Source organism: Macaca nemestrina, chromosome 4, assembly GCF_043159975.1.
Source record: "Macaca nemestrina isolate mMacNem1 chromosome 4, mMacNem.hap1, whole genome shotgun sequence".
Taxonomy (NCBI): Eukaryota; Metazoa; Chordata; class Mammalia; order Primates; family Cercopithecidae; genus Macaca; species Macaca nemestrina.
The window spans coordinates 172,998,180-173,020,985 of NC_092128.1; the positions used below are offsets into that span (position 1 = coordinate 172,998,180).

General features: G+C 37.1%; 1 protein-coding gene across 25 annotated transcripts in view; it reads right to left on the reverse strand.

The window, feature by feature from the left end:
* Nucleotides 1-1,049: 1,049 nt before the first annotated feature.
* The window catches only part of LOC105472758 (claudin 8), a 146,832-nt gene continuing 125,075 nt past the window's right edge, over nt 1,050-22,806 (reverse strand). For 5 of the 25 annotated variants that reach the window (XM_071095564.1, XM_071095565.1, XM_071095561.1 and 2 more), the window contains 2 exons: nt 17,271-17,413; nt 1,072-15,886 (listed from right to left, as the gene is read on the reverse strand). The gene's annotated coding sequence lies outside the window, so the exon portion shown is untranslated. Of the gene's footprint in view, nt 15,887-16,669; nt 17,414-22,806 lie in introns of all 25 variants that reach the window. The other 20 variants (XM_071095580.1, XM_071095581.1, XM_071095579.1 and 17 more) reach the window with 15 other exon arrangements.

The window sequence follows — 22,806 nt, forward strand, 5'->3', positions numbered from 1 at the left end:
AAATGAGTAGTGGGATAGATGATTTCAGAAATCTGGTTCTCAAATTACATTCCAATCTTGAAGAAACTTGCCTATTTAGAAATTCTGGTTTTCCCCCATAAGAATTGGTCAGCTGATGATACTGAATTTTTACATTTTCCACATAACTTTAAACAAATGTCAGTTTATTACGTTAATATAATTTAAGAAAGCCTAAAGGGTGTACTATACCTACTTCAAGTTTCTAAGTCAGGAACCCATGTCATTACTAGCTTTATAGAAAATGTCAAAAGTTACTTTAGAACAATTTTATTTCAATAGTGATTTCCAACTTTACTTTGATTAAACTATCACCAGAAAAATCTGTAACTGCTACAAATTTTCAGAGAAAAGTTACCATTCTACTCATAGATGTGTGATATCAAGTGAAATACTATTTTATGCCACATATACATGAACATGTATGCAACAGTGTTTTCAACTGGCAGCATTTCTGCCTAACACTAACCTTGCTGATTCAACTCAGTATAAGGTTAAGTAAAATATTATATTCTATTTGTGGAACAAGAATAACTAGATATTTAAACCTACGCATTTAAGTTTTCTGTTCTTCAAAGGTTATTTCTTCTTTGCCAGGTTTAATGCTTATGATTCAGCTTCATGCTTATGGTATTAGGCTTCATGCTTAGGTATTCAGATGGTGGTTAATTGCCATTCCAGTGGTTCTGACCTGTAAATCACTAGCAATCACAACAGATCTTCAGCAAAATCTCAAACTTGTTTATATGTATTTCAAATAAAAGATGCCTCATTTTCTTTCAAAAAATTACAAAACAAAACAAAACAATAGCAGTACCAGACTACATTTTAAAATAGTAACATATTAAAGTATCAATATATTTCAACTTAAAATATGAAGTAGGAAAGGAAATGAGCTCTTGATATTATAGCTCCCATGTTAAGTATATTTCATTTGATAAAATAACTTTGGATCCCATTTTGTCAACAAATAAATTTTGAAGAAGTTAAAAAACATTTAAAATAAATAACAACAGCAATAATTTCAGTAAGTTGAGGAAAAATCGAAGACCAACAAGACTATTGTGTCTGACTTAGATGTATAGCATTTGAACGCAAAACAATAAAGAGAATAATATCCACAAAAGTCAGGATAGTAGTTAATCTTTGAGATTAACCAAATGGGATTATAGTTGGATGAAGAAATGTGAATATCTTTGGGATGACTTGCCATATTCTTATTTCCTGAGATGAGTGGTAGTTATGTCAGTTATCATTGTATAATTCACTGAGTTGTTTGTTTTTTAACTTTCTGCACTTATGTAATATTTAACAACAGAAAAGTGTTTCTAAAATATGTTTTTGTTCAAAATAACATTTTGCCTTAAAAAATTGTGATTGACTAACTTATGTCAACTTAGAAGTCCAGAAGTAAGCATTTTCAGGTTGGGATAATTTTGTTTTAGTGATGTAGGGGATTTAGGGTCAACTTCTCACCCATTCTCCGAGATTCTCCCTTATCTTTGAAAGATGGCGGACTCAACACCAAAACACACCTATGTACACCTGCTAGAAGCCTGAGAGAAGGAGTGTGGAAGTGAAATAATTTTCTTTATATGACTTCCTTTCATCTTCTGAATGAGTTAGTGTGAGATTATTGCCACTTGCTCATTTAAGATTTATAATAACTTAGTGGAACATCGGGATGTAGGATTTTTTTGTAGGAAGACTGATTTAAAACATGTTATTTAACTACTGGATATAGGGCTAATCAGAGAATTTTAAATCTCTTGTTGTGTCTGTAGTTTTATTTGTCAAAAAATTTAGCCATTTATTATAGATATTTAAGTTGTTGGTATAATGCTGATGATAATATTCTTTTTTAATCCTTTTAATGTTGATAGGATCTGAAATAATTACTCCTCTTTTGTCTTTGGTAATTTCTATTTATTCCACTTTTAAAAATTAATAGAACTAGAGGTTCCTAATTTTATTGATCTTACAAAGTATCAAAATTGCCTTTGTTAGCTTTCTCTAAAATTTGTTTTTCATTTCATTGATTTCTGCTATTTATTATTTCCTACCTTCCACTTGCTTTGAAATTATTTTTATTCCCTACTTCTTAAGATGAAATCTTAGTTCACTTAACTTTAGACTTCAAAAGTTTTTAATACAGCAAATCTAGTATTTTTCCTAAAATATTGGCTATTTTATTTCTAAATTTTTTATTTGGTTCATTTTTTTAATGCTTTCTGTTCCACTGCTGAGATTTACCATCCTTTCATTTATTTTATTTTATTTTATTTTTGAGATCAAGTCTCATTCAGTCTTTGGCCCAGGCTGGAGTGCAGTGGCACGATCTTGGCTCACTGCAACCTCTGCCTCCCTGGTTCAAGTGATTATCCTGCTTCAGCCTCTCAAGTAGCTGGGATTACAGGTGTGCACCACCACACCCAGCTAATTCATTTATTACAAACTTATTTCCTTTATCTCATTGAACTGGTTATACTAGCTACTCAAACATGTTTTTCATGCCAGTTCAATATCTGAGATACCTTGGAATTGTTCTATATTAATTGTCTCCTCTTTTGGAAAGTAGACATTTTACTGGTTGTTTTTACGTTGCACACTTCTGGATGATGTCCTGAATTTGTGATTTACATTATTTTGAAGGCTCTGGATCTTTTTATATTGCTGCAGAAAATGTTTTTGTTGTTTTTGCTGTTATTGTTGTTTTGGTATTCAGTTTACTTGGTTGGACTCCAAGCTCTGTCTTTTCAGCAACAGGTCAAATTTCAGTTTAGTTATTTTATTCTTAGCTGGATTCCTCTGAATATGAGCTCCATATGTGTGGTTTCGATATGAGCCAGAAATCTGGGTAGAGTTTGTACTCAAAATGTGATTCTACCCTTCTCTAGGCCTCTTTTCTTTCCTGGATATCCCCCTCACATTCTACAGCTATGGTTGCCTTGAAGTCTGCCCTCTGGTTCTTTAGGCCGGAAATTCTGTGAGTTTTCTATTGAAATTTTGGCCACCGTGGGCAATATTAACTGACACTTGCTTGCAGGCTAAAAGGCTAAAATTGGAGCTAACACAATGTTGTTTCCTTCTTCTCTGTGTCCATTTCTCTCCAGATTTTGCCTGTTCTATTTACACTTCAGGGACTTCAGGCTATTCCTTTCGGTACTATGTCCAGAGTTAATATTTGCTGTGTGTGAGAGGGCCAGTGGAGTCAGCGTTTAATTGTCAACACTACAAATGGAACTTATGCCTATTTGTAATCAAGTAAGAAGCTCTAGTGGACAACTTTTTATTTGCAGTTGTCTAGAATTTTGTCACATGTTCTTCCTTTCATCAATTACGGTTCATCCTTAGGATTGTGGGGAAGAGCAAGACTTCCTTAAGCACATTTTTTTCCCTATAAATTATCAGGAATAAGTAAGGGGGGACTGCCATTGACATAACAATCAGTACCCTCTGGGAGTCACTTCCTCATAGACGCAGACGTTTGTTTTTCTTTCCCTTCCTTGCATTAGAAAGAAATGATGTTTTGAATCAGATTGTAGATGGATACCTTCAGCAAATCATTAGACAAACATAAACTACTACTAAATTAAGTTCTCCTATGAGGTTCTACTTAGAACAGACCCAATAACATCCCCAGAATTGGCAGAAAATCAGACAATTGGGTTTTGATTCTCAACTTAAATACTTTGCAATGCCTACCTAGGCATGAGGTATTATATCTTTGCCTCATAGAGGAACTTGACACTATCACTTTATAGATGCGACGAAGAATAGGGTTTCTTAGAGACGGTCACATAAAAAATGAAAACACCGTAGGATGAACAATATCTTTTATGCCTGGAATTCTTTGAAAATAACAAAATATGTAAGATAAAAATTGTGTCCTAGAAGTGTCTACAATCCTTCAGGGGAGAAAACAAATTTCAAAGCAAGGCTGAATAATATGTTTTAGAGAAGCATATGCAATGTAACTTCATGTGCACAGAAGAAGAAATAATTAAATCTGGCAGACAGCCTTGAAGGATATTTTTAATCTACAATATTTGAGCAGGATCGCAAAAAATGATTTATTGTGATAAGTGAATTAGGAAAGGATATTACAGCCCGAGGAAGAATCATGAACTAATCATGGAAGCATTGATGTGCTGAGTGTTAAAATAACATCAACTACTCCACTATGACAACAGTATCACAAAAATCTTAATGAACTAGTGAGAAGTAAGAATGTACAATCATTTGGGGAACATATCATGAAAATCCTCGAACACAGGGCTAAGCATTTGAATATAAAAACATTATTTCATAATTCTGTATCTATGTGGCTACATAGATACACACATACATTTAATAAGAGGCAATTTAGGAAAAGCACTATGGTTGTAGTTAAGAAAACAGGAGTTGTAGTTTAAGGACTAAAGATGGCATTTCTGGTTTGGATAACCAAGGAGAGCTTTCAGAAGGGAATAGCAGCTGAATTCTACCTTGGAGTTTTGAGCAGAATGTTGAAAATTTTGACACATAGAGCTGGATGGCCATGGAAGATGAAATTGGAGGGAGGACACAAATTTCAAAGCCCACATGAATTAAACAGGTAGATAAAAAGACCACACAGCTTAAAATGTGAGAGATGCTGAATGCATGAGACATTATTAGAATAGTAAAGCTACTGTATTTCATCTCAACTTAGATGCCATTAATAATTTGCACCATTTTTTCACATAATAGTAAATGGGGAGAAAGACGTCAATTAGAGTAATAATTAGAGTTATTAATTGTAACTCTAAGATGTTGAAATATGAAAAATTACATAAATAAGAAGTAGTGGAATATCTAAACAACTCTTATTATTTTGCTGTGAAAATATTTAGTTTTTTAAAATTATCTTCAAATAAACAATTCATTTGAAAGATATAAAGATGTCAACTTACATAAAATTTAGTTACTATCCCACAAAATAATTTTGCCAAAAACCCAGCTAGAGTTGAATACAATACAACTTTATCAAACAGCAGGCAAGAACAAAATGTTAACATTACTATGTGCTTGGAAAATGATGAGGGAATAAAATCTATCCATTCAACTCACTTGGATGATGCTCAGTATCATGGCATAAGGGGCCTCTTGGTACCTTTGCTGAATTTCACCAATTCTATTCACTGGGCATTGCCAGAAAACTCACAGAAAGCCAGTTACATTTTTTCTTTTCTCAATTACCCTATTTTCTTCCATTCACTCAGAAAGTAACAACCTTGGGAGACTAAGATTTTACACTGTAAGTTCAAACTTCCAATTAAAAGCCACTCTCCCTATGGCTCTGACATGTTTTTCTTTATTTTTCCCATAAATTAGTGAACTTGCAGGCTTAACTTTTGCATAATGGCTTCAAAGGTCTTACCACATGTCATTTATTCTGACAGTTTGGAGAAAAAAACAGTTGATTTTTTAAAAATCAAAATAAAAAGGCAAAACCATCATTATATTTCTGGAAGCAATAGGGATCACACAGGTTGTAGTGCGGTCTCAGAGAGCTGAACAGCTTTTAGGTAGTTATTATTTTGCTTTAGTTTTGCGTTAATCCACAAATTCATAATAATCTAGTAGATCAGATTTTACTTTCCTCTCTCGGAAAATGACAAACATGTTTCTTTCCAGATAGACACAAATTTTAAAAGTGCAGCTAATGAAGAATTAACAGCTGTCAAATTATAAATCAGTTTCATTCATTAATTAGCTTCTGTCCCGGGCATGCATACAGACATGTCAATAAACATGAATATTGAAACAAAGAAGCTATGTCTGCGAGGCTGTGCGATTAGCACATGAAACTTCATTCAGAGAGTTAGAAAGTCCTGGAAAACTCTTGATTTGTCAGTTATATGGCTCTGTGACACTGAATCCATTATAAAGAAATATTAAATATCTATCAGATATTTGGTTTACATAGTACCAACTAAACAATGTGTTTGGTTTTTCATTGAAATGTTTAAAGGTTGCAAAATCCTCGTGGCACAGTTACATCTCTAATTCAAGGTTAAACTTTTAAAATAATTCTCATCAAAATACAATATGAGATTATTCATTTTAAAGTTTAATTCCTCTTTTTCCTTACAGATTATTCAAATCTTTATGTATATGTGCCAAGAATTTAGAATCAGATATGTGTATCTGACTCAGTTAACGTGTAAGGAAAGCGCCAAATACCAGATTTATATTGTCTGATACCATTCCAGTTGAAGGTATTTTTGTGAATTTTAAAAATAACAAAAAGATATATTATGCTTATATGCAATTTATTTGAAATATTTACCATTTTTTTATTATCAATCCATCTTGTCTTAAAAAAGTGAAATGTATTAACTTCATTTCCATGGATTTTCATTTCCCTAGCGTGTCACCACATAAAAAGTATTGATGAAGCATGACATAGCCAGATAACAAATTAGAGAATACACTAATTTGGATGCATTTGTATGCCTGCAATAAAAATCTCAACTCCAAATATCTTACATAGTGGAGAAAAATCTATTGAACAGGGGGAGGTATACTAACATAGGGCAGGGCCCAAGTTGGCGAATTTAGTGGCTCACTGACTTCATCAAGAGTCCAAGTGCTTTCTGTCCTTATGCTCTTGCCATACTTCATGGATTGGCTCTCTCTACAGGGCAGCTCCCCCTGTGATTTCTGCTGCAGGTCCATTGCTCATGTGAAAACCTGAGAAATTCCAGGAAAAGAAGAGGGGTGCCTTTCTCCAGTGTTGTTTTTATGGGAGGTGGGAGGGAGGCAAGCCATCTTTCCAAGAAGCCTCCAGCATTCTTCTCTATGTCTTTAATGAGCAGAATTTCTCATGTGCTCATTATTAAACTGAGCACTGAAGAAGAGATGGTCATGGCTGTTCAATGAAGCACGTGATCGTTGGAAGACGTTGGGATGCTGAGTAACAAGGATGCTCTGTAAGTAAGAAAGGGTGGGCTGAACAGGAGAGGGAAAAAGAAATCAGAGGACAAGCTCCAAACACCACAAATGAATAGGTTTTCTTTTAAAAGATGCATATATTTATCCATTATGTCTTGTGTAACCAGAATCAGACAGCCTCTTAATTGACTAGGCCATGATCCCAAACGTCTATCAATCTTACCATACTTCATTTGATACTGCCCTATTTTTTCCTATGTTCTTTTGGCTTATTATTTACTTTCTTTAATACATGCTTTACGTCACCAATGATAGCATTATATTCCTTGCTCTTTCCCTTCCTTTTTCTTCCCTTTATCCATTCTCTTTTATTTACATTTTTTACTGGTCATTTGCCTATTTTGATACCTCAAGATGCTAATAGATCTTAAAGCTCTGTATGCCTTTCTCAAAGAAGGGGAGTAAATCCTTCCGTATCTAACTTCCCTGTGTTTACCACATGCTAATTTCGTTGTAGGTTCTCAAGGAAATGCTCGCTGAAGACTGCATACATTGAAAAGGCCAGAGGGTGGCGCTGTGGAGAACCAAACTTGGTGAAGCCCTCAAGACCCAGTGCGGAGAGTTGTTGCTCTCTAATGAGAACAAATGTTAATATTTGATGGTCTAGGAATTACCATAAGCATGTATCTTAGTCTAAACCAGAACAAATTCTTTACTACCATTTCTGATGTTTTAGTTATTCTGCTTTGTAATAGTCTTCAGAGAATACCTGGTTTTGTTACCATTTGGCCTGTTTCCATCCTTGTCAAAATATTTATCTTGACTATTAAGATCAGATAAGGAAGTCGTCTGTGTGAGGTAGCTGAAAGGGTTAAATTTCCTGGTCATTTAATCGGAGAAGCCAGAACGTTTGTTCTTCATTTGTGGAAGGCAAGGAGCTTCACTTAGCCTGAAAATATTCATCAGTAAACAAATAGAATTAATAATACTAATGCCCGGTATGAAAAGGAGAGCTTTTCCCATAAAGGAAAGGATATATTCGCTTAGTGATAGAGGAAAACTGGCAGCAGTGTACAATCCAGTCCCAAGCATCTGGCTCAAGTCTGCTACCAAATCATGCAACTTGAAGCTATCGGGTAGCACTGCCTTTATTGGTAGGTAGTGCCATCTTCAAACACCACAGGCAGTGGTACTTCTATTCCCCTGTCGCATCTCTCAGAGCTTGTTCATCCTCAGGCCTTTTATACCAATATGTGTGTTGATGACCCTTTTAAATAATACTAGGATGTAGAGGTTGAGAGCAAGATAGCATGAGTTAATATTTCCGTAGAAATAGAACTGAGACATAAACAGCATTAGCAGACTATATGTTTTAGTTCATTCTAGTTGTTATAACAAAATACCATAGACTGGGTGGCTTATAAACAACAGAAATTTATTCTCACAGTCTGCAGGCTAACAAGTGCAAGATCAAGGCACTGGAAGATTCATTATCAAGTGAAGGCTCACTTCTTGGTTCATAGAAGGCATCTCCTTGCTGCATCCTCATATGATGGAAGAGGCAAACAACCTCCCTTGAGCCTCATTTAATAAGGACACTAATACCATGCGTGAGGGCTCCACCTTCATTACATACTCACCTCTCAAAAACCCACCTCTTAATGCCATCACCATGAGGGTGAGAATTTCAGCCCATGAATTTTAGAGGGCACAAACATTCAGACCATAGAACTATACCTTCATTTTGGGAGCCCAAATCTTTCTAGTGGGATTCTTGAATTTTAAAATGAGCAAAGTTATTGACATTATGTTTCTGTAACTTGATTCTCTTACCATCTCACTTTCCAATTCTGATATAATGACCAGTATAGAAAAAACACTAAGAAAATTTGCTTCTGTATCTTGGACATACAAGAAATGTAGGGTCAAAAAGTCTTAAGAGTCAATATTTAAAAGCTATTATACATTTCCCTTAAATAAGAGGTAATGGCTTCTGAATAAATGTTTTTACAGAACATCTATTTTTTTCTTATGGTTTACTGATACAATAAGTTTGGTCTAAAAGGGAGCAATAGGTTGATCATAGGTTAATTATAGAATGTACATTATCCAAAAGCTAAAATTCCAGAAGATATTACATACCAATTTATATATGGGAAACCAAAAATATTGTTCAGATTTATGCCTTCTTGATTGTTAGTGTAAGTCACAGATAAATATCTGTGTCTTCTGAAATTGATTTTCAAAACAATTTTGCTATCATTTATTAAGTCATGGGTCAACCCAAGTCAAAACATTAGTAGAAAAAGTGTTCTTATTTATGTTAATGACTACAAAATCATTGAATATCTTTTAAGGTTTTCAAAATGTCTCCCAAAATAGACCTATTGAAGCAATTCATTTTTAATTGAGAATTTTACACAATTATAGAGGCACACTTATGATAACTTTAGTTCTGCTAAATATTATAATAATTTATTTAATTTTCTATTAAAGGGGAAAATAATCCATATCTCACAGGTTTCTATAAGGATAAATTGAGTAGTATATGGGGAAGGACTTAAACGTTGCTGATATGGTTTGACTGTGTCCCCACTCAAATCTCACCCTGAATTGTAATAATCCCCATGTGTCAAGGATGGGGCAAGGTGGAGATAATTGAATCATGGGGGCAGTTTCCCCCATACTGTTCTTGTGGTAGTGAGTAAGTCTCACTAGAGCTGATTGTTTTATAAAGGGCAGTTCCCCTCAACATGCGCTCTTGCCTGTCACCATGTAAGACATGCCTTTGCTCCTCATTTGCCTCCTGCCATGATTGTGAGGCCTCTCCAGCCATGTGGAACTGTGAGTCCATTAAACCTCTTTCCTTTATAAATTACTCAGTCCTGGGTATGTCTTTATTAGCAGCATGAAAACAAACTAATACAGTTGCCTAAGACACATGCCCAAAGAATAACTCAAAAAATATTTTTCTTGTTACTCTTCTGTGGTAGACAGAATAATGGCTCCTACAGAGGTTTGTGTTCTAATTTCCAAAACCTGTCAATATGTTACCTTACATGGCAAAAAGGGACTTTACAGATGTGATTAAATCAAGAACCATGAGACAGGGAGATAATCTGGATTATCCGGGTGGATCCAATGCAGTTGCAAGGGTCCTTAATAAGAGGAAGGAAGGAGGGCCAGAGTCAGAAAAATTCTGCGTAATGACAATGAGGAGAGAAGCAGAGTCAGAGAGAGAAGATGCTATGTGAGTTACTTAGAAGATGGAGGAAGAGGTTATGAGCCCAAGGATGCAGGTGGCTTCTAGAAAAGGCAAACGAATAGCATCTCTTCTATATCCTTTCTGTTTACACCTTGATTTTAGCCTCTTAAAACTCAGTTTTGGATTTCTGACCACCAGAATTGTAGGATAATAAACCTTTGTTGCTTTAAACCACTAGATTTGTGGTGATGTGTTACGTTAGCAACAGAAAACTGACCTATACCTCCCTGTCCATGTTCTAGAACTTCTAGGGTAGTTTCTCAATTCTTTACCTTTAGGTATCTTCTCTGCCTGTGAGACCATTACCAATGGAAAAGGATTTTCCCATTGCTTTTTAGGCCAGAGAAAGAGAGAGAGAGGGAAGAAAAGAGCAAGAAAAAGAGGAAGCAAGCCAGGTAGAGCAGTGAATACTGTAACGCAAAGGTAACATAAGTGTGAGACATTTTGTGGGGGCGGAGAGGGAAGGCATACTGGAGAAGCTTTAGTGCTGCTAGTCAGAAAGATGAATTTTGGTACAAATAGCGACTCCAGTGTTAAGGGTAATCAAGTCTTAAGTTGTATAAATAATATCCAACGTTGCTTTAATAAAAGAACCAGGGAAATAAAATATCTGTGTTCTTACCCTTCTGGGAAAAATGATGGTAGAAAGAACCATTCATTCATTTCCAAGAAGTCACAGGCAGTCTTCCAGTAAGGAGGTAAAGGCTATACTGTTGTTTTCCAGAGGAGTGCTATCAGTGTTGAATGCCACTGAATTCTTAAGTTGCACTCTTAATCTTTCAATATATTTTTTGTTCTGGGAGGAATAATCCCATTGAGCCTCAAGGCAGGGAGTTAAGATACATTTAGGAAATGCTGGTAAAAATAAAGTAAGCCCTTCAAAAGATCAATGAGAAACCCATGGCTCAAGGCCTTGTTGTTTCACCAGCCTCAGTACAGGACAATTAGTCCTATATCCACTGTACTGGAGGGCAACATTTACATGCCCCTCTGCCATGCAGAGCCTAGACTTGCATAGAATTAGAATGGGTCCCAGCCTCCATACCTCCTTCTATTTTATTTCTCGAGAAAATATCATGTATCTGCCATCTCCTTGCTGAATGATTTCATGTAGGGCTTGATTTTGCTTTCTCTTCAGAAGTAATTATCTAGGAAAAAAGGTCATAGCTCATTGCAGCTTTGAACTCCTAAGATGAAGTGATCCTCTTGCCTCAGTGTCTCAAGCAGCTGGGACTACAGGTGTGCATTACCATGCCTAGCTAATTTTTAGATTTTTTTGTAGAGACGTGGTCTCTCTGTGTTGCCCAGGCTGGGTACCCTCTTCTGAAAAGCAGCTTTTCGTATAGAAATTAGAAAACCTATGCCCTGTGTAGGGACACAGATAACTGAATAGAAACATGTTTGAAGACCCTAGAAAAAAGGAAGTTGGAGTAACAGAAGCCAAAATCTTTCTTCTTTGTATGCAGCTTAAAATAGAAGTATATTGATAAAAATGAAGGTATTACAGGAGATTTTGTTTTTAGAGCCAAAAGCTAAGCCAACTTCTTTTTCTTTTTTTACTTCTCTGCTGAATCGCTGTCCTGTCCTCCAAAGAGGACTCTGCCTTTACCATTGCACGTTTACCTTGCTCTTTTAGCCTCCAAGATATAACCACCAGAGTTATAGTAGACGTTCTTTATTCCTCTTAAGAGATGCATTTTTGCACCTGAACTTTGTAGCTGAACTTCTCTCTCTGGTCTGTCTGACTCTCAGGGCTGACTTTTCATATTTTTTTAATAGTTTGGAAAACTTTTGCTGTATTTGGCTACATACATTTAAAGAAAACAAAAGACATCTCATTTTTCATTGTTTGATCTCTAAATCTACCACTGCTGTCCTGTATCAGTTAGCTATTGCTGTGTAACAAGCCAATCAAATTTCAGTGGATTATAGATCCAAAAGTGTCCTTTATTGCTTATGAGTCTCCAGATTAGCTAAGCAGTTGTCATAGCTGGGCTCAGGTACATAGCTGCAGTTAGCTGTGGGTGTGGCAAATGTGGCTCTGATGACCTTGGCTGGTCCTTCTTACATCCTACAGAATCAACTGGCTGCAAACAAGTCTAGGATGGCCTCAGCTGTGATAACTGGGATCTCTTCATATGGTGTCTCACTCCCATAGGCTAACCTGGGTTTGTTCACAGGACAGTGATGGAGTTCTGAGAGATCATGGAAACTCACACAGCCACTGACGTCTGCCTTAGATTCAGCACATGGTTACTTTCATTGCATTCTATTGGCCAAAATAAGTCCAAAGGTCAACTGAAGGCAGAGAAACAGTCTCCATCTGTTAAAGGGAGGAACTGCAAATGGAGGGAGAGAGAAAGTACAAGGAATATTTTTTAAAATTAACGAACACATTTCTCTGTGTGGAAAAGCTAGAGCCTGCCCTACTATTACTTTAACAAAGAAAACCATCCTAAACTGACTTCTGGTTTTGAATACTGCATTTGGTTCAATGGTTTTAACAAACCAGATGTCAATCTTTGAAAACATAGTCTACCACTTAATGTTTAGATCTTCCCACAAATATGGAACATCTGCCCCTGAATAGACAAAATAATAAAGAAAAGTGGTATGTGGAGTCTGAGACTTCAGTTCATCAGAATATACCTTTGCTTCTGCAGTGCCTTTTAATTAAAATAGATTGAAAAACAACAAAAGCCTAACAAACAAAAACTCTAATTCTTCTTCAAATTAGTAAAGAAATATACTCCTTGCTTGGTTTCAACAACAAGCTTTCTACTAACATTACTCATTTTCACACTTCTTGCATCTATAGTCCATTCTGGATGGGAGAGTTTACATTTAATTAAGCTGCTTTAATTAATAAGGCAAGACAGTTTTGCCTAAAGAACCCGGGATGATTTTTTCCATCAAGGCCAAGAAAAGTTGATTAGCACCTAGAATATCCATTCTCTGGAACTCAACAATGTCTTCAGGTTTTAGACTGAAACTAACATTGCTCCTTTTGAATAAGTGTGAATTTTCTTCTCAGAGACCTCAGTTGTGCACTTTTCATTGGCTATTTGAATGTCTTTTCCTAATAAAGACATCAGACTGGTCTGTCAGTCACCGGTTTTTCTCCCTAGCCTCTATAGGCTTTCTGTAGCTTGCAGTGTAATTTTTCACATGAACAATTTCTAAAGGAGCAAACAATTCTGCATAACACTTGTACATTCATTTCTCCAGAAACTTGCCATTTATCTTTCCGGAGAAAATCTGCTTCTTTCAGTGCGGTCCCATATAGGTTGCAGAGCACAAAAAATTGTATGTAAAAATGAGATAAAAATCTCACCTAAGTGATATATAGATATAGATATAGATATATATGTGTGTGTGTTTGTGTGTGTATGTGTATAGTTCAGAAAGCTACTCTTTTTTCTTTCTGCCTTCCATATTTTCTTTAAATATCTTTAGTTACTGAAGTCATATTTTCAAATATTTATGCAAAAACAAGCTGCTGGAAAAGCCTTAATTTAATTACAATAATTTTTTTTTTTTTTGGATGGAATTTCACTTTGTTGCCCAGGCTGGAGTGCAGTGGCGTGATCTCGGCTCACTGCAACCTCTGCCGCCCAGCTGCAAGCAATTCTCCAGCCTCAGCCTCCCAAGTAGCTGGGATTACAGGCACCTGCCACCACACACAGCTAATTTTTGTGGTTTTAATAGAGTTGGGGTTTCGCCATCTTGGCCAGGCTGGTCTCGAACTCCTGACCTTGTGATCCACCTGCCTCGGCCTCTCAATACAATGCATTCTTAATAACTTGTAAAGGGCCACTGGCACCTCTAGGCTTTTCATTAGTGTCAATTAATTATGAATACACTTGACAGACAGATTCAGTTAACCAATGGGGATATTTTTGATAAAGGCTTTTAATCATACAGAAGCTCACCTCTAATGTGCCGTAAGTGGTAAAGGGGTCTTCTCTTAAAAGGCAGTAATCCTTTGCTGTGGAGGCTCACAATAAAAAGTTACATTCCAGCACTTTGGGAGGCCGAGACGGGCAGATCACGAGGTCAGGAGATCGAGACCATCCTGGCTAACCCGGTGAAACCCCGTCTCTACTAAAAAATACAAAAAACTAGCTGGGCGAGGTGGTGGGCGGCTGAGATCCGACCACTGTGCTCCAGCCTGGGCGATAGAGTGAGACTCCGTCTCAAAAAGAAAAAAAAAAAAAAAAAAGAAAGACAGTTACAATATATATTAGGGCTCCTCCCACTTCTCAGACTCATTGTCCAAAACTTTAATTTTCCAAGAGATAAATCACTGAAGTTATTCCAGCCAGAGGCACACACATTCTTCAATTTAGCCTCTATCTCGAATCCCTGCTTGATTTTCTGTCCTGGAGAAGCAAGTCTGAACAATCTCCATTTCCTTTTGTTGAGCTGCTACCTGGCAAAATTCATGTAGCATTGTTTGTGCTTGGTGTGACTTACTGCCCTAGTATTAAGTATCTTTGTTGTTATTATTGTCAAATATTTTTGAGCTCTTCATACATGCTGGGAAGGCTTTGCTTTAGGGTGAGATGTTGAGAAACCAGTCCCAAGTGGAGGGCAAGAAGTCTATCATATCTGCCTATTTCTGCCAAATGCTTCTTTTCATTGCTTTGGGAAAAGCTGTATGTTACTATGGTTATTTTTATTATATTGGCAGGAGGTGTAAAAGCTTAGCTGTCTGCAGTTCTGCATGTGATGCTGGGACACGTAGGAGAACAACTCTTCGGGGTACGGCTTTTCTTCCAATTCCGTTCATCCTCCCTAGGACCAGACCTTTCCAGGCTGCTGCCGGGCAGGCCAGCTGCCTCCATTGCAATCCCATCTCAGGAATTCTGGGCAGTCAACTTTCTACATTTTGCTTTGCCAACATTATTCCACCTGCTTTCTTTCAGACCACTTTGTTTAACTTTCTCCCTCTGCTGATGCCTTCACCAATCCCCTAACACACACTCTGCGACTGTGGATTTACTTGTTGTTTTCCTATTTTTCTGAAATTTTAAGTGAGTCTCAAAAGAGAGAGGATAGGGTTGCCCTATTTACCAGGTAAATAGAGGACACCCAGTTATATTTTAATTTCAGATACAGAACAATATTTTGTAAGTATAAGTATGTCCCACAAAGTATTTGGGGTATGCTAATATTGAAAAAAAATTAAAATAAAAATCTTATTGTTTATCTGACAATCCTAAGAGGTGAACCTCACTGGCACATTCAGGCTTCTGTCTTAAAGTTGAACCTTCTTCTAGATTTATGATGCTTCCTTACATTTTTGTAACAGTTCCCAACACCAAGAATATATGAGAGTAGGTTCAAGGTAATTCCCACTTTCTCATAATCTTCATTTCATTGGTAGCTTTTCAGTTATATTCTTTATCACCTTGTTAGAGTGAAATATAACATGTGGTTGTTCTAAATGACCTTTCTTCAGCCTTTTTCTGAGACTATAATAACCTCAAGGCTAAAATCCAAGAACTCATAGAACTGTATTTATTAACGTTTATACAGAACCCGTTTTGAAGTTCAGGCTCAGTAGAAACAATCCTTTCAGAGTTGAGATAATTTTTCCAGAGGGATAAAACATGGATGTCATTTTTCACTTATCTTAATTACTCTGTATCATTTTCATTGTAGCTCATGATGACTTCTTCACTAGAGCAAACAGAAAGAGAGCACAGTTATATATGCAGATGGCCTGGCTTTATTGTCATGAAATAGAACAGATTTAGTTGAAAACTAGCCATGTTATTTAATTGCTAACAAGAAAAAATAAAAATACAATCAAATACTCTAAATAAAGCTTCATCATTTTGGGTGTTCCACCTTACGTATCCAACTTGCACGCCCAACTGTCTTAAACAATGAAAGCTTTCCTCTACCTTTGAATTAATTTTTTAAACATTTTAATTCAGAAGGACACCTTAAATTTCATTGCCTACTGTTTGACAGGCTCTGGTTGTTAATGAGTTTCGCTTTCGTTTGTTTTATTGTTGTTGCTACTGTTTTTAATAATATAAGGTCGTCATCAGTTGAGGTAAAAGAGCAGACTCAACACTGGAGGTGGGGCTTTCACACGGAACCAAATGGAAAACTAGTTTACACAGGGCCAAGGCTAAAGCAGCTTTCCATGGACACACCCACCAGGGTGCCATGTCAGTTTACCATTGCCATGGCAACACTTGGAAGTTACTGTCCCTTTCCATGGCAACAACATGACAATCCAGAAGTTACCACCCTTTCCCTAGAAATTTCTGCATAAACCACCTCTTAATTTGCATGTAAATAAAAGTGAGTATAAACATGACTGCTGAAGTGCCTCTGAGCTGCTTTTCTGGGCACACTGCCTATAGGGTAGTCCTGGTTGTAAGGAGCAGTACCTCTGCTGCTTCAATAAAAATTGCTGTTTAGCCCATCTGTTTAACACCACCGACTTACCCTTGAATTCTTTCCTGGGCAAAGCCAAGAACCCTCCCTAGCTAAGCCCCAGTTTGGGGGCTTGCCTGTCCTGCATCACAGTGACTTTTCTGGAGTTAAGTTGTTGCCACAGTGCTACAGTGATGAGAGTTGAGGTCTTGATTGGTCACTGGTTTGCTTGTTAAAGTGCAGCTGGAATGAGTTCTGGGTGATGACTTTGACTCTGTTTTCGGGTTCCTAGGATTCCTGCTTGTAGGATCAGAGTGACTTCTGATTAAGCATCTGTTTGCATCACATTCCTCGCCACTCAGGAGAGGTCAGTATGGGATAGCTGCATTTTTGGTTCTTATATCAGAATAGGATCTAAAACTTGTCATCAGTGTTTTGCCAAAGCTGAAGCAAGAGAAACACTGTGGATGGACAAATACCAGGCAGATCTGTCTATTCCTTTATGCTTTAAAACTCAACCTGTTGTGTAAGCCAGAACAGAAAGGAACTCAGAACTCATCTGGGCCATTTTATGTTATCCACCTGAAATTGCTATCCCCATCTCCATGACACGTTTTTCTCATGCAAATAACTTCCAAAGAAATAGAGTTATGCAAATCATGTCTTTCTCTACCACCAGAGTGATGTTGAGGATGCGGCACACTTCATTAGCTGTTGTCTTCTGTTCATAAGGACCCAGAAATTTTTCTCCAATCCTCATACCAAGAATAAGTATGTTTCTTCTTGGAAGTCTATTTTTTTTCTGTCTTCTGAACACTGTGAATTGTACAACATGATTACATCTCTTCAGTGATTGCTGGAAAGCTCAGAACAAAGTGTGTAGATTTTGAGCCAAATTTAGCTTAGAGCTAAAATCATTTTTAGCATTAGGTATGGAACTCAAAGCACCATTTTTGTGTGTGTGTGTGTGTGCGCGCGCACACAGTAATCTTATCTCTGGCTATACTTTTTCTCTATTTTATTCTAATCTCACCTATTTTAATGCCTTTTATTTTCTAGGTATCAAGACTAAAGACAAATAGAAACATTTTTAAAATATGAGCAATCAATAAAGAAAAATTTAAATTAAAAAGGTTAAAATATCAATAACAGAAAAAATTCAATTTTGCATCTCTCTTGCTTTACATATGTGTGTGCCTGCGTATACATACATATATACATAAATTAAATTTTCTTGTACGTATTTTTATAAAGTATTTTTTCAAACTTAAAAATCAATTACTTTTTTTCACATAGAACTACATGGCATTCCATTTTATAAATGTGTTATAATTTATTTAAAGAGCCTCTTACATTGTCAGACATTTGAGTATTTTCCAGATTTTTGATGTTATAAATAACTGTCACACTCTCTTTATAACAACTCTTTATGCACTTTATTCATGAATATAGTTCAATAATTCTTAAGCATGGTTGTGCATCAAAATTATTCTGCCTAATAACCTCTTTAAATCCTTTGAGACCAAATTTAAATTTTACCTTTTCTAGAAAGAATTTCTAAGGAAGCCTGTCATCTATCCTACAGAGAATTATTATACTTTCTAATATTTCCCCATAGACTTTTTATATATTTTTGAGGGATGTTAAGCTATTTTTATTGTCTCTATTTCAATAACCAAGTATTGCATTAAAAGTGGTTTTTAACCAAGAATGTGCATCAGAATGCTATAGTTGTGAAATACTCTCTGAGTTCTGCTTCCCCTAAGGATACAGAAAACCTGAAGAGAATGGAGCTCCTGATCTGACATAAGAAAAAGCTGGATCACTTACAAAATAATGCCTATTTTATTTTTAGATTACCAGATTAGTGAGGTCCATCCCATGGCAACAAAATGAATGAAATTCCAAAGAGTGGCACCATTCCGAGGGAATATGGACACATGACCTGCTTTACCTTTTCAAGGGCGCAGTAGGAAGAAGGGACCACACAGAAACCAGTAAGAAGCAATCAGCTCAAATTTTAAGAAATTCCTAAAGGCCAAGAGTGGGCTAGAGTCTCCCTTTGGTGTAGCTGGGAGCGGCAGGCACAAGGGGAGTTAGTATCTACTTGCAAGCTCTTATCAAGGGCTTCCACCCAGTGCTCAAGATTGGGATAAGGCAGAAGAGACCTCCTTTGGTAGCACAGGCATACAGGAGGTGATTGGCTGCCACTGGAGGAGACAGGAAACACTGCTTGCTCCTCTAGACCCTTCTCCCATAGGAAAAGACATGAAACACTCCTGTTCCCATGGCCGAAGGAAAGATCCACTGCTTTTGTGCAAGGAGAAGTAAAAACTGCTAGAAGGCAGGAAACCCTCATAGGACCGAGATCCTACAAGGAATACTAAGCAGAATTCTGCTACCTCTGAGGAAGGGACAGAAAAGTTTCTCTTTCCCCATACCTACCATAGATATAAGAAAGAATTTGGCTGCCATGGAGAGGAGGAGCAAGAACAATTTTTAAAAACATACATCCAAGACCCGGGTGCATAAGGTAGACCGGGAAAATCAAGAATTACCCTGTTTCCACTGCAAGGCTAGCTCCAGATCACAATATGTGGTCTATCATTGAGGAAAGAGGCAAGAGCGTGGAGAGAGACCCTGTGTTCTGCAAGCATGCAGGAACTTCTGAAAGCTCAGAGAGAAAAGGAACCCTGAGAAAAACCCTCCAGCACACTGGGTCCTAATTTAAGTAGGTGGCAACCGCGGCCCACTGCAAGAGGACTATGAAGTGTGTGATGCACTGAAGGCAATGATGGCAATGAGAAATTGAAACCCCTCTCACTCCTGAATAGACGGACTCAAACTCCCCTCCCCATCCATCCCCACCCCTACACACATGCATGCATGCATACATGCACATACATGCACAGGCATAAACCTCAAGGTGACTGAAAGACATACACTCATGCCTTTTCCTAGGCATAAATACTATTTGCCTCAGTCTCTACCGATATTCTACACATAAAATTTGGTACTGGATAAAAGATTAGAACACACACACATACACAGATACAAAAAATCAGACTCGGAGATATTGAAACTATCAGATGGTAACTTTAACAACTGAAATGTTAAGGGATCTAGTAGAAAAGTAGACAAAATGCACAGACCCTGGAGAATTTCAGCACACAGATAACAGTCACATAAAAATGCTAGAAACAAAATACATGGTATCCAAGATGAATCTCTTTGATGGGTTATTCTGCCAATTGGATAGCACTGAAGGGGGAATAAGTAAATTTGAAGATAGAGCAATAGAAATTAATCAAACTGAAACACAATAAGAAAAAGAGAAACAGAAAGAGAAGACAGGGATATTAGAATATTAGATTTCAAAAATATTAAAGAAGTAATGGCCAAAATTTTTCCAAAATTAAAGACAACAAGCCACCAATCCACGAATTTTAAAGCAAATTGATCAGGATGAATACTAAACAAATCAAACTTAGATACTTCACTCCTGAGCTTCTGGAAACCAAAGATGAAGAGTCAATCTTGAAGTCATCAGAGTAAAAGAAACTACATAAAGGGAAACAGGGATACTAATTAATTCCTATTTCTCTTTGGAAACAATGTGTATTTGTTTCCTAGGGCTGCCTTAACAAATTCCTGCACACTGTGTAACTTAAAATAAGAGAACTTTATTTTCTTACAGTTTTGGAGACGAAAAGTCTGAAATCCAAGTGCCAGCAGGGCCATGCTGGCTTCCTGGGAAGGCTGTAGAAAGGAACCCTTCTTTGCTGCTCCCAGCTTCAAGTGGTTGCTACACTCCTTGGCTTATAGCTGCATCACTCCAGTTTCTGCCCCTGGCTTCACATGACTTCTTCCCTCTGTGTGTGCTTGTGTTTCTCCAAATCTCCCTCCCCTTATAAAGACACTGGTAATTGGATTGCCACTCACCTGATCACGTATGACCTCATTTTAACTGGTTTACATCGGCAAAGGTTAAGTGCTAGGTTTAGTTCTTCTGCATATCTTTTCGGGGGACACAGTTCAACCAACAACAGATGTCCAAGAAGAATTGAATTAAATGAGTTTGTAATCGACATTTAGATATTGGGGGAATTAATTTGTTAAATCCTTAAATTTTGTTTAATTGGTTATGTAAGTATGATGTGACTAACAGAATGTAGTTGGTTTCGCGTAGAAAAACAATTTCCTTGTTTAATGCAAGATACGTAAATATTCATTACACCAAATAAAACCAAATGAAATGTATGCTAGACATCTGTGAATAAACCAATGAAAGAAGGAAAGACTATTGGAAAAAAAATCACCCATTGTTGTAATTTTGAATACAAATGTTTGAAGCCAATCAATCCCAACCTTTAGAATACTTATATTCTATTTTTGTCTTATTATCATTTCATTGAATCATATTTGGAACTTTAAATTTTCAGTTTGGATGATTATTCTTTTTTTTCCCGTTTTGATATGCTGTTTGAAAAGTGTGTGTGTGTGTGTGTGTGTGTGTCTGCACACACACCTCTGTTAGTTGTGTGAGAAATGACTTTAAGGTTGAACTGTTGGTATATAAAGCATACATTGGTGAATCGATTCTTGTTTCTGGGCTTATGAGTAGCTACTGTGACATTTGAAAAATGACCTTAATGAGAGTTTTTCTTTTCTATGCCCTATAGTTGTATGTGACACCACAGCCCAAGGTGATGGTGTCTTCACTTCAATGCCATCTTTTGTCCCAGAGGCAATTTTTGCTTTAGTTACCCCAACTGACATTGGAATAGACCCAGTGATGTTTTATTCATGAAAGTAGATCTTGTGACTATAGCTCCCAATACACCAGAGAGACAAAAATATCGCTAAGATTGCACCTAAACTAATCTGTAGTTATGTAACAAATTGACACATAAATTAAATTTTCACTGCTAATGCCTGCTTAACTCTGTAATCATACTTTAGTTTGGAATTCTGCTGAAGTAATTAGGTTAGCTCAGATTTGCTCACCAAAGATCACTGAAAGCTAGAAAGTATATGGACCTCTGTTCTTAAGCCACATGCTTCATGCTCAGGGGAGATTTTAAAGCTGTATCCATAACTCTATGCCTATTCTTTTACATTTTACTGAATTTGATCAGCTGCTGGATACTGTTTTGTTTTTTGTTTTTTGTTTTTTTCTTGAGAATGTATTTATCCCACTGTGGACATGTCCCTGTCTCTAATTCCCCGGCACTTTTCGTTTGCTCTTTATTGAGGAATCATCCTTGTGCTGAAGAACTTTCTGTTTTTCATATGGTTGATCTTTAGGTGGTGGGGGAGCCCTCACTGAAACACGGTTTAAAAAAAAATCACACCCTTTCATCTTTGGTTTCATCTTCTGGAAGAAAGAAGAATTGAGCTATTTTACCAACTATGGTGAACTGTTCAAATTTCCTCTGGGGAGAAAAACCAGTTGCTTTCAAAGCTCTGAGGAGTATCAAAAAAAAAAAAAAAATGCTCCTAGGCTAAATACAGTAAATAAAAGGCAATGTGGACTTTCAAAAGACTGCTCCAGGAGCCTACGAGAAACTTTTAGCTGGTGTGAGAATCACTGAAACAGAAACCTGTGGGGAAAAAAACCAAAAAGCAAAAACCAGATGAAATCAGAAAGAGTATGTATAAATTTAGCCTAAGTGCAGGGATACCTACATTCATGGTCCTGATGAAATAAAGCACTGGAAGAAAATATGCGCAATCTCTTTCCAGAGTTTGTGACCTTGCAAGTTAAAAATAGGATTTACCGGCCGGGCGCGGTGGCTCAAGCCTGTAATCCCAGCACTTTGGGAGGCCGAGACGGGCGGATCACGAGGTCAGGAGATCGAGACCGTCCTGGCTAACACGGTGAAACCCCGTCTCTACTAAAAAATACAAAAAACTAGCCGGGCGCGGTGGCGGGCGCCTGTAGTCCCAGCTACTCGGGAGGCTGAGGCAGGAGAATGGCGTGAACCCGGGAGGCGGAGCCTGCAGTGAGCTGAGATCCGGCCACTGCACTCCAGCCTGGGCGGCAGAGCGAGACTCCGTCTCAAAAAAAAAAAAAAAAAAAAAAAAAAAAAGGATTTACCGACTTATGCATTAGGTTTATTAATATGGACTTGTTCTTACATTTGGTCTTTAATTGGTCTTTACAGGTCATTATTTTTTACAACAGGCTACTACCTTATCTTCTGCAT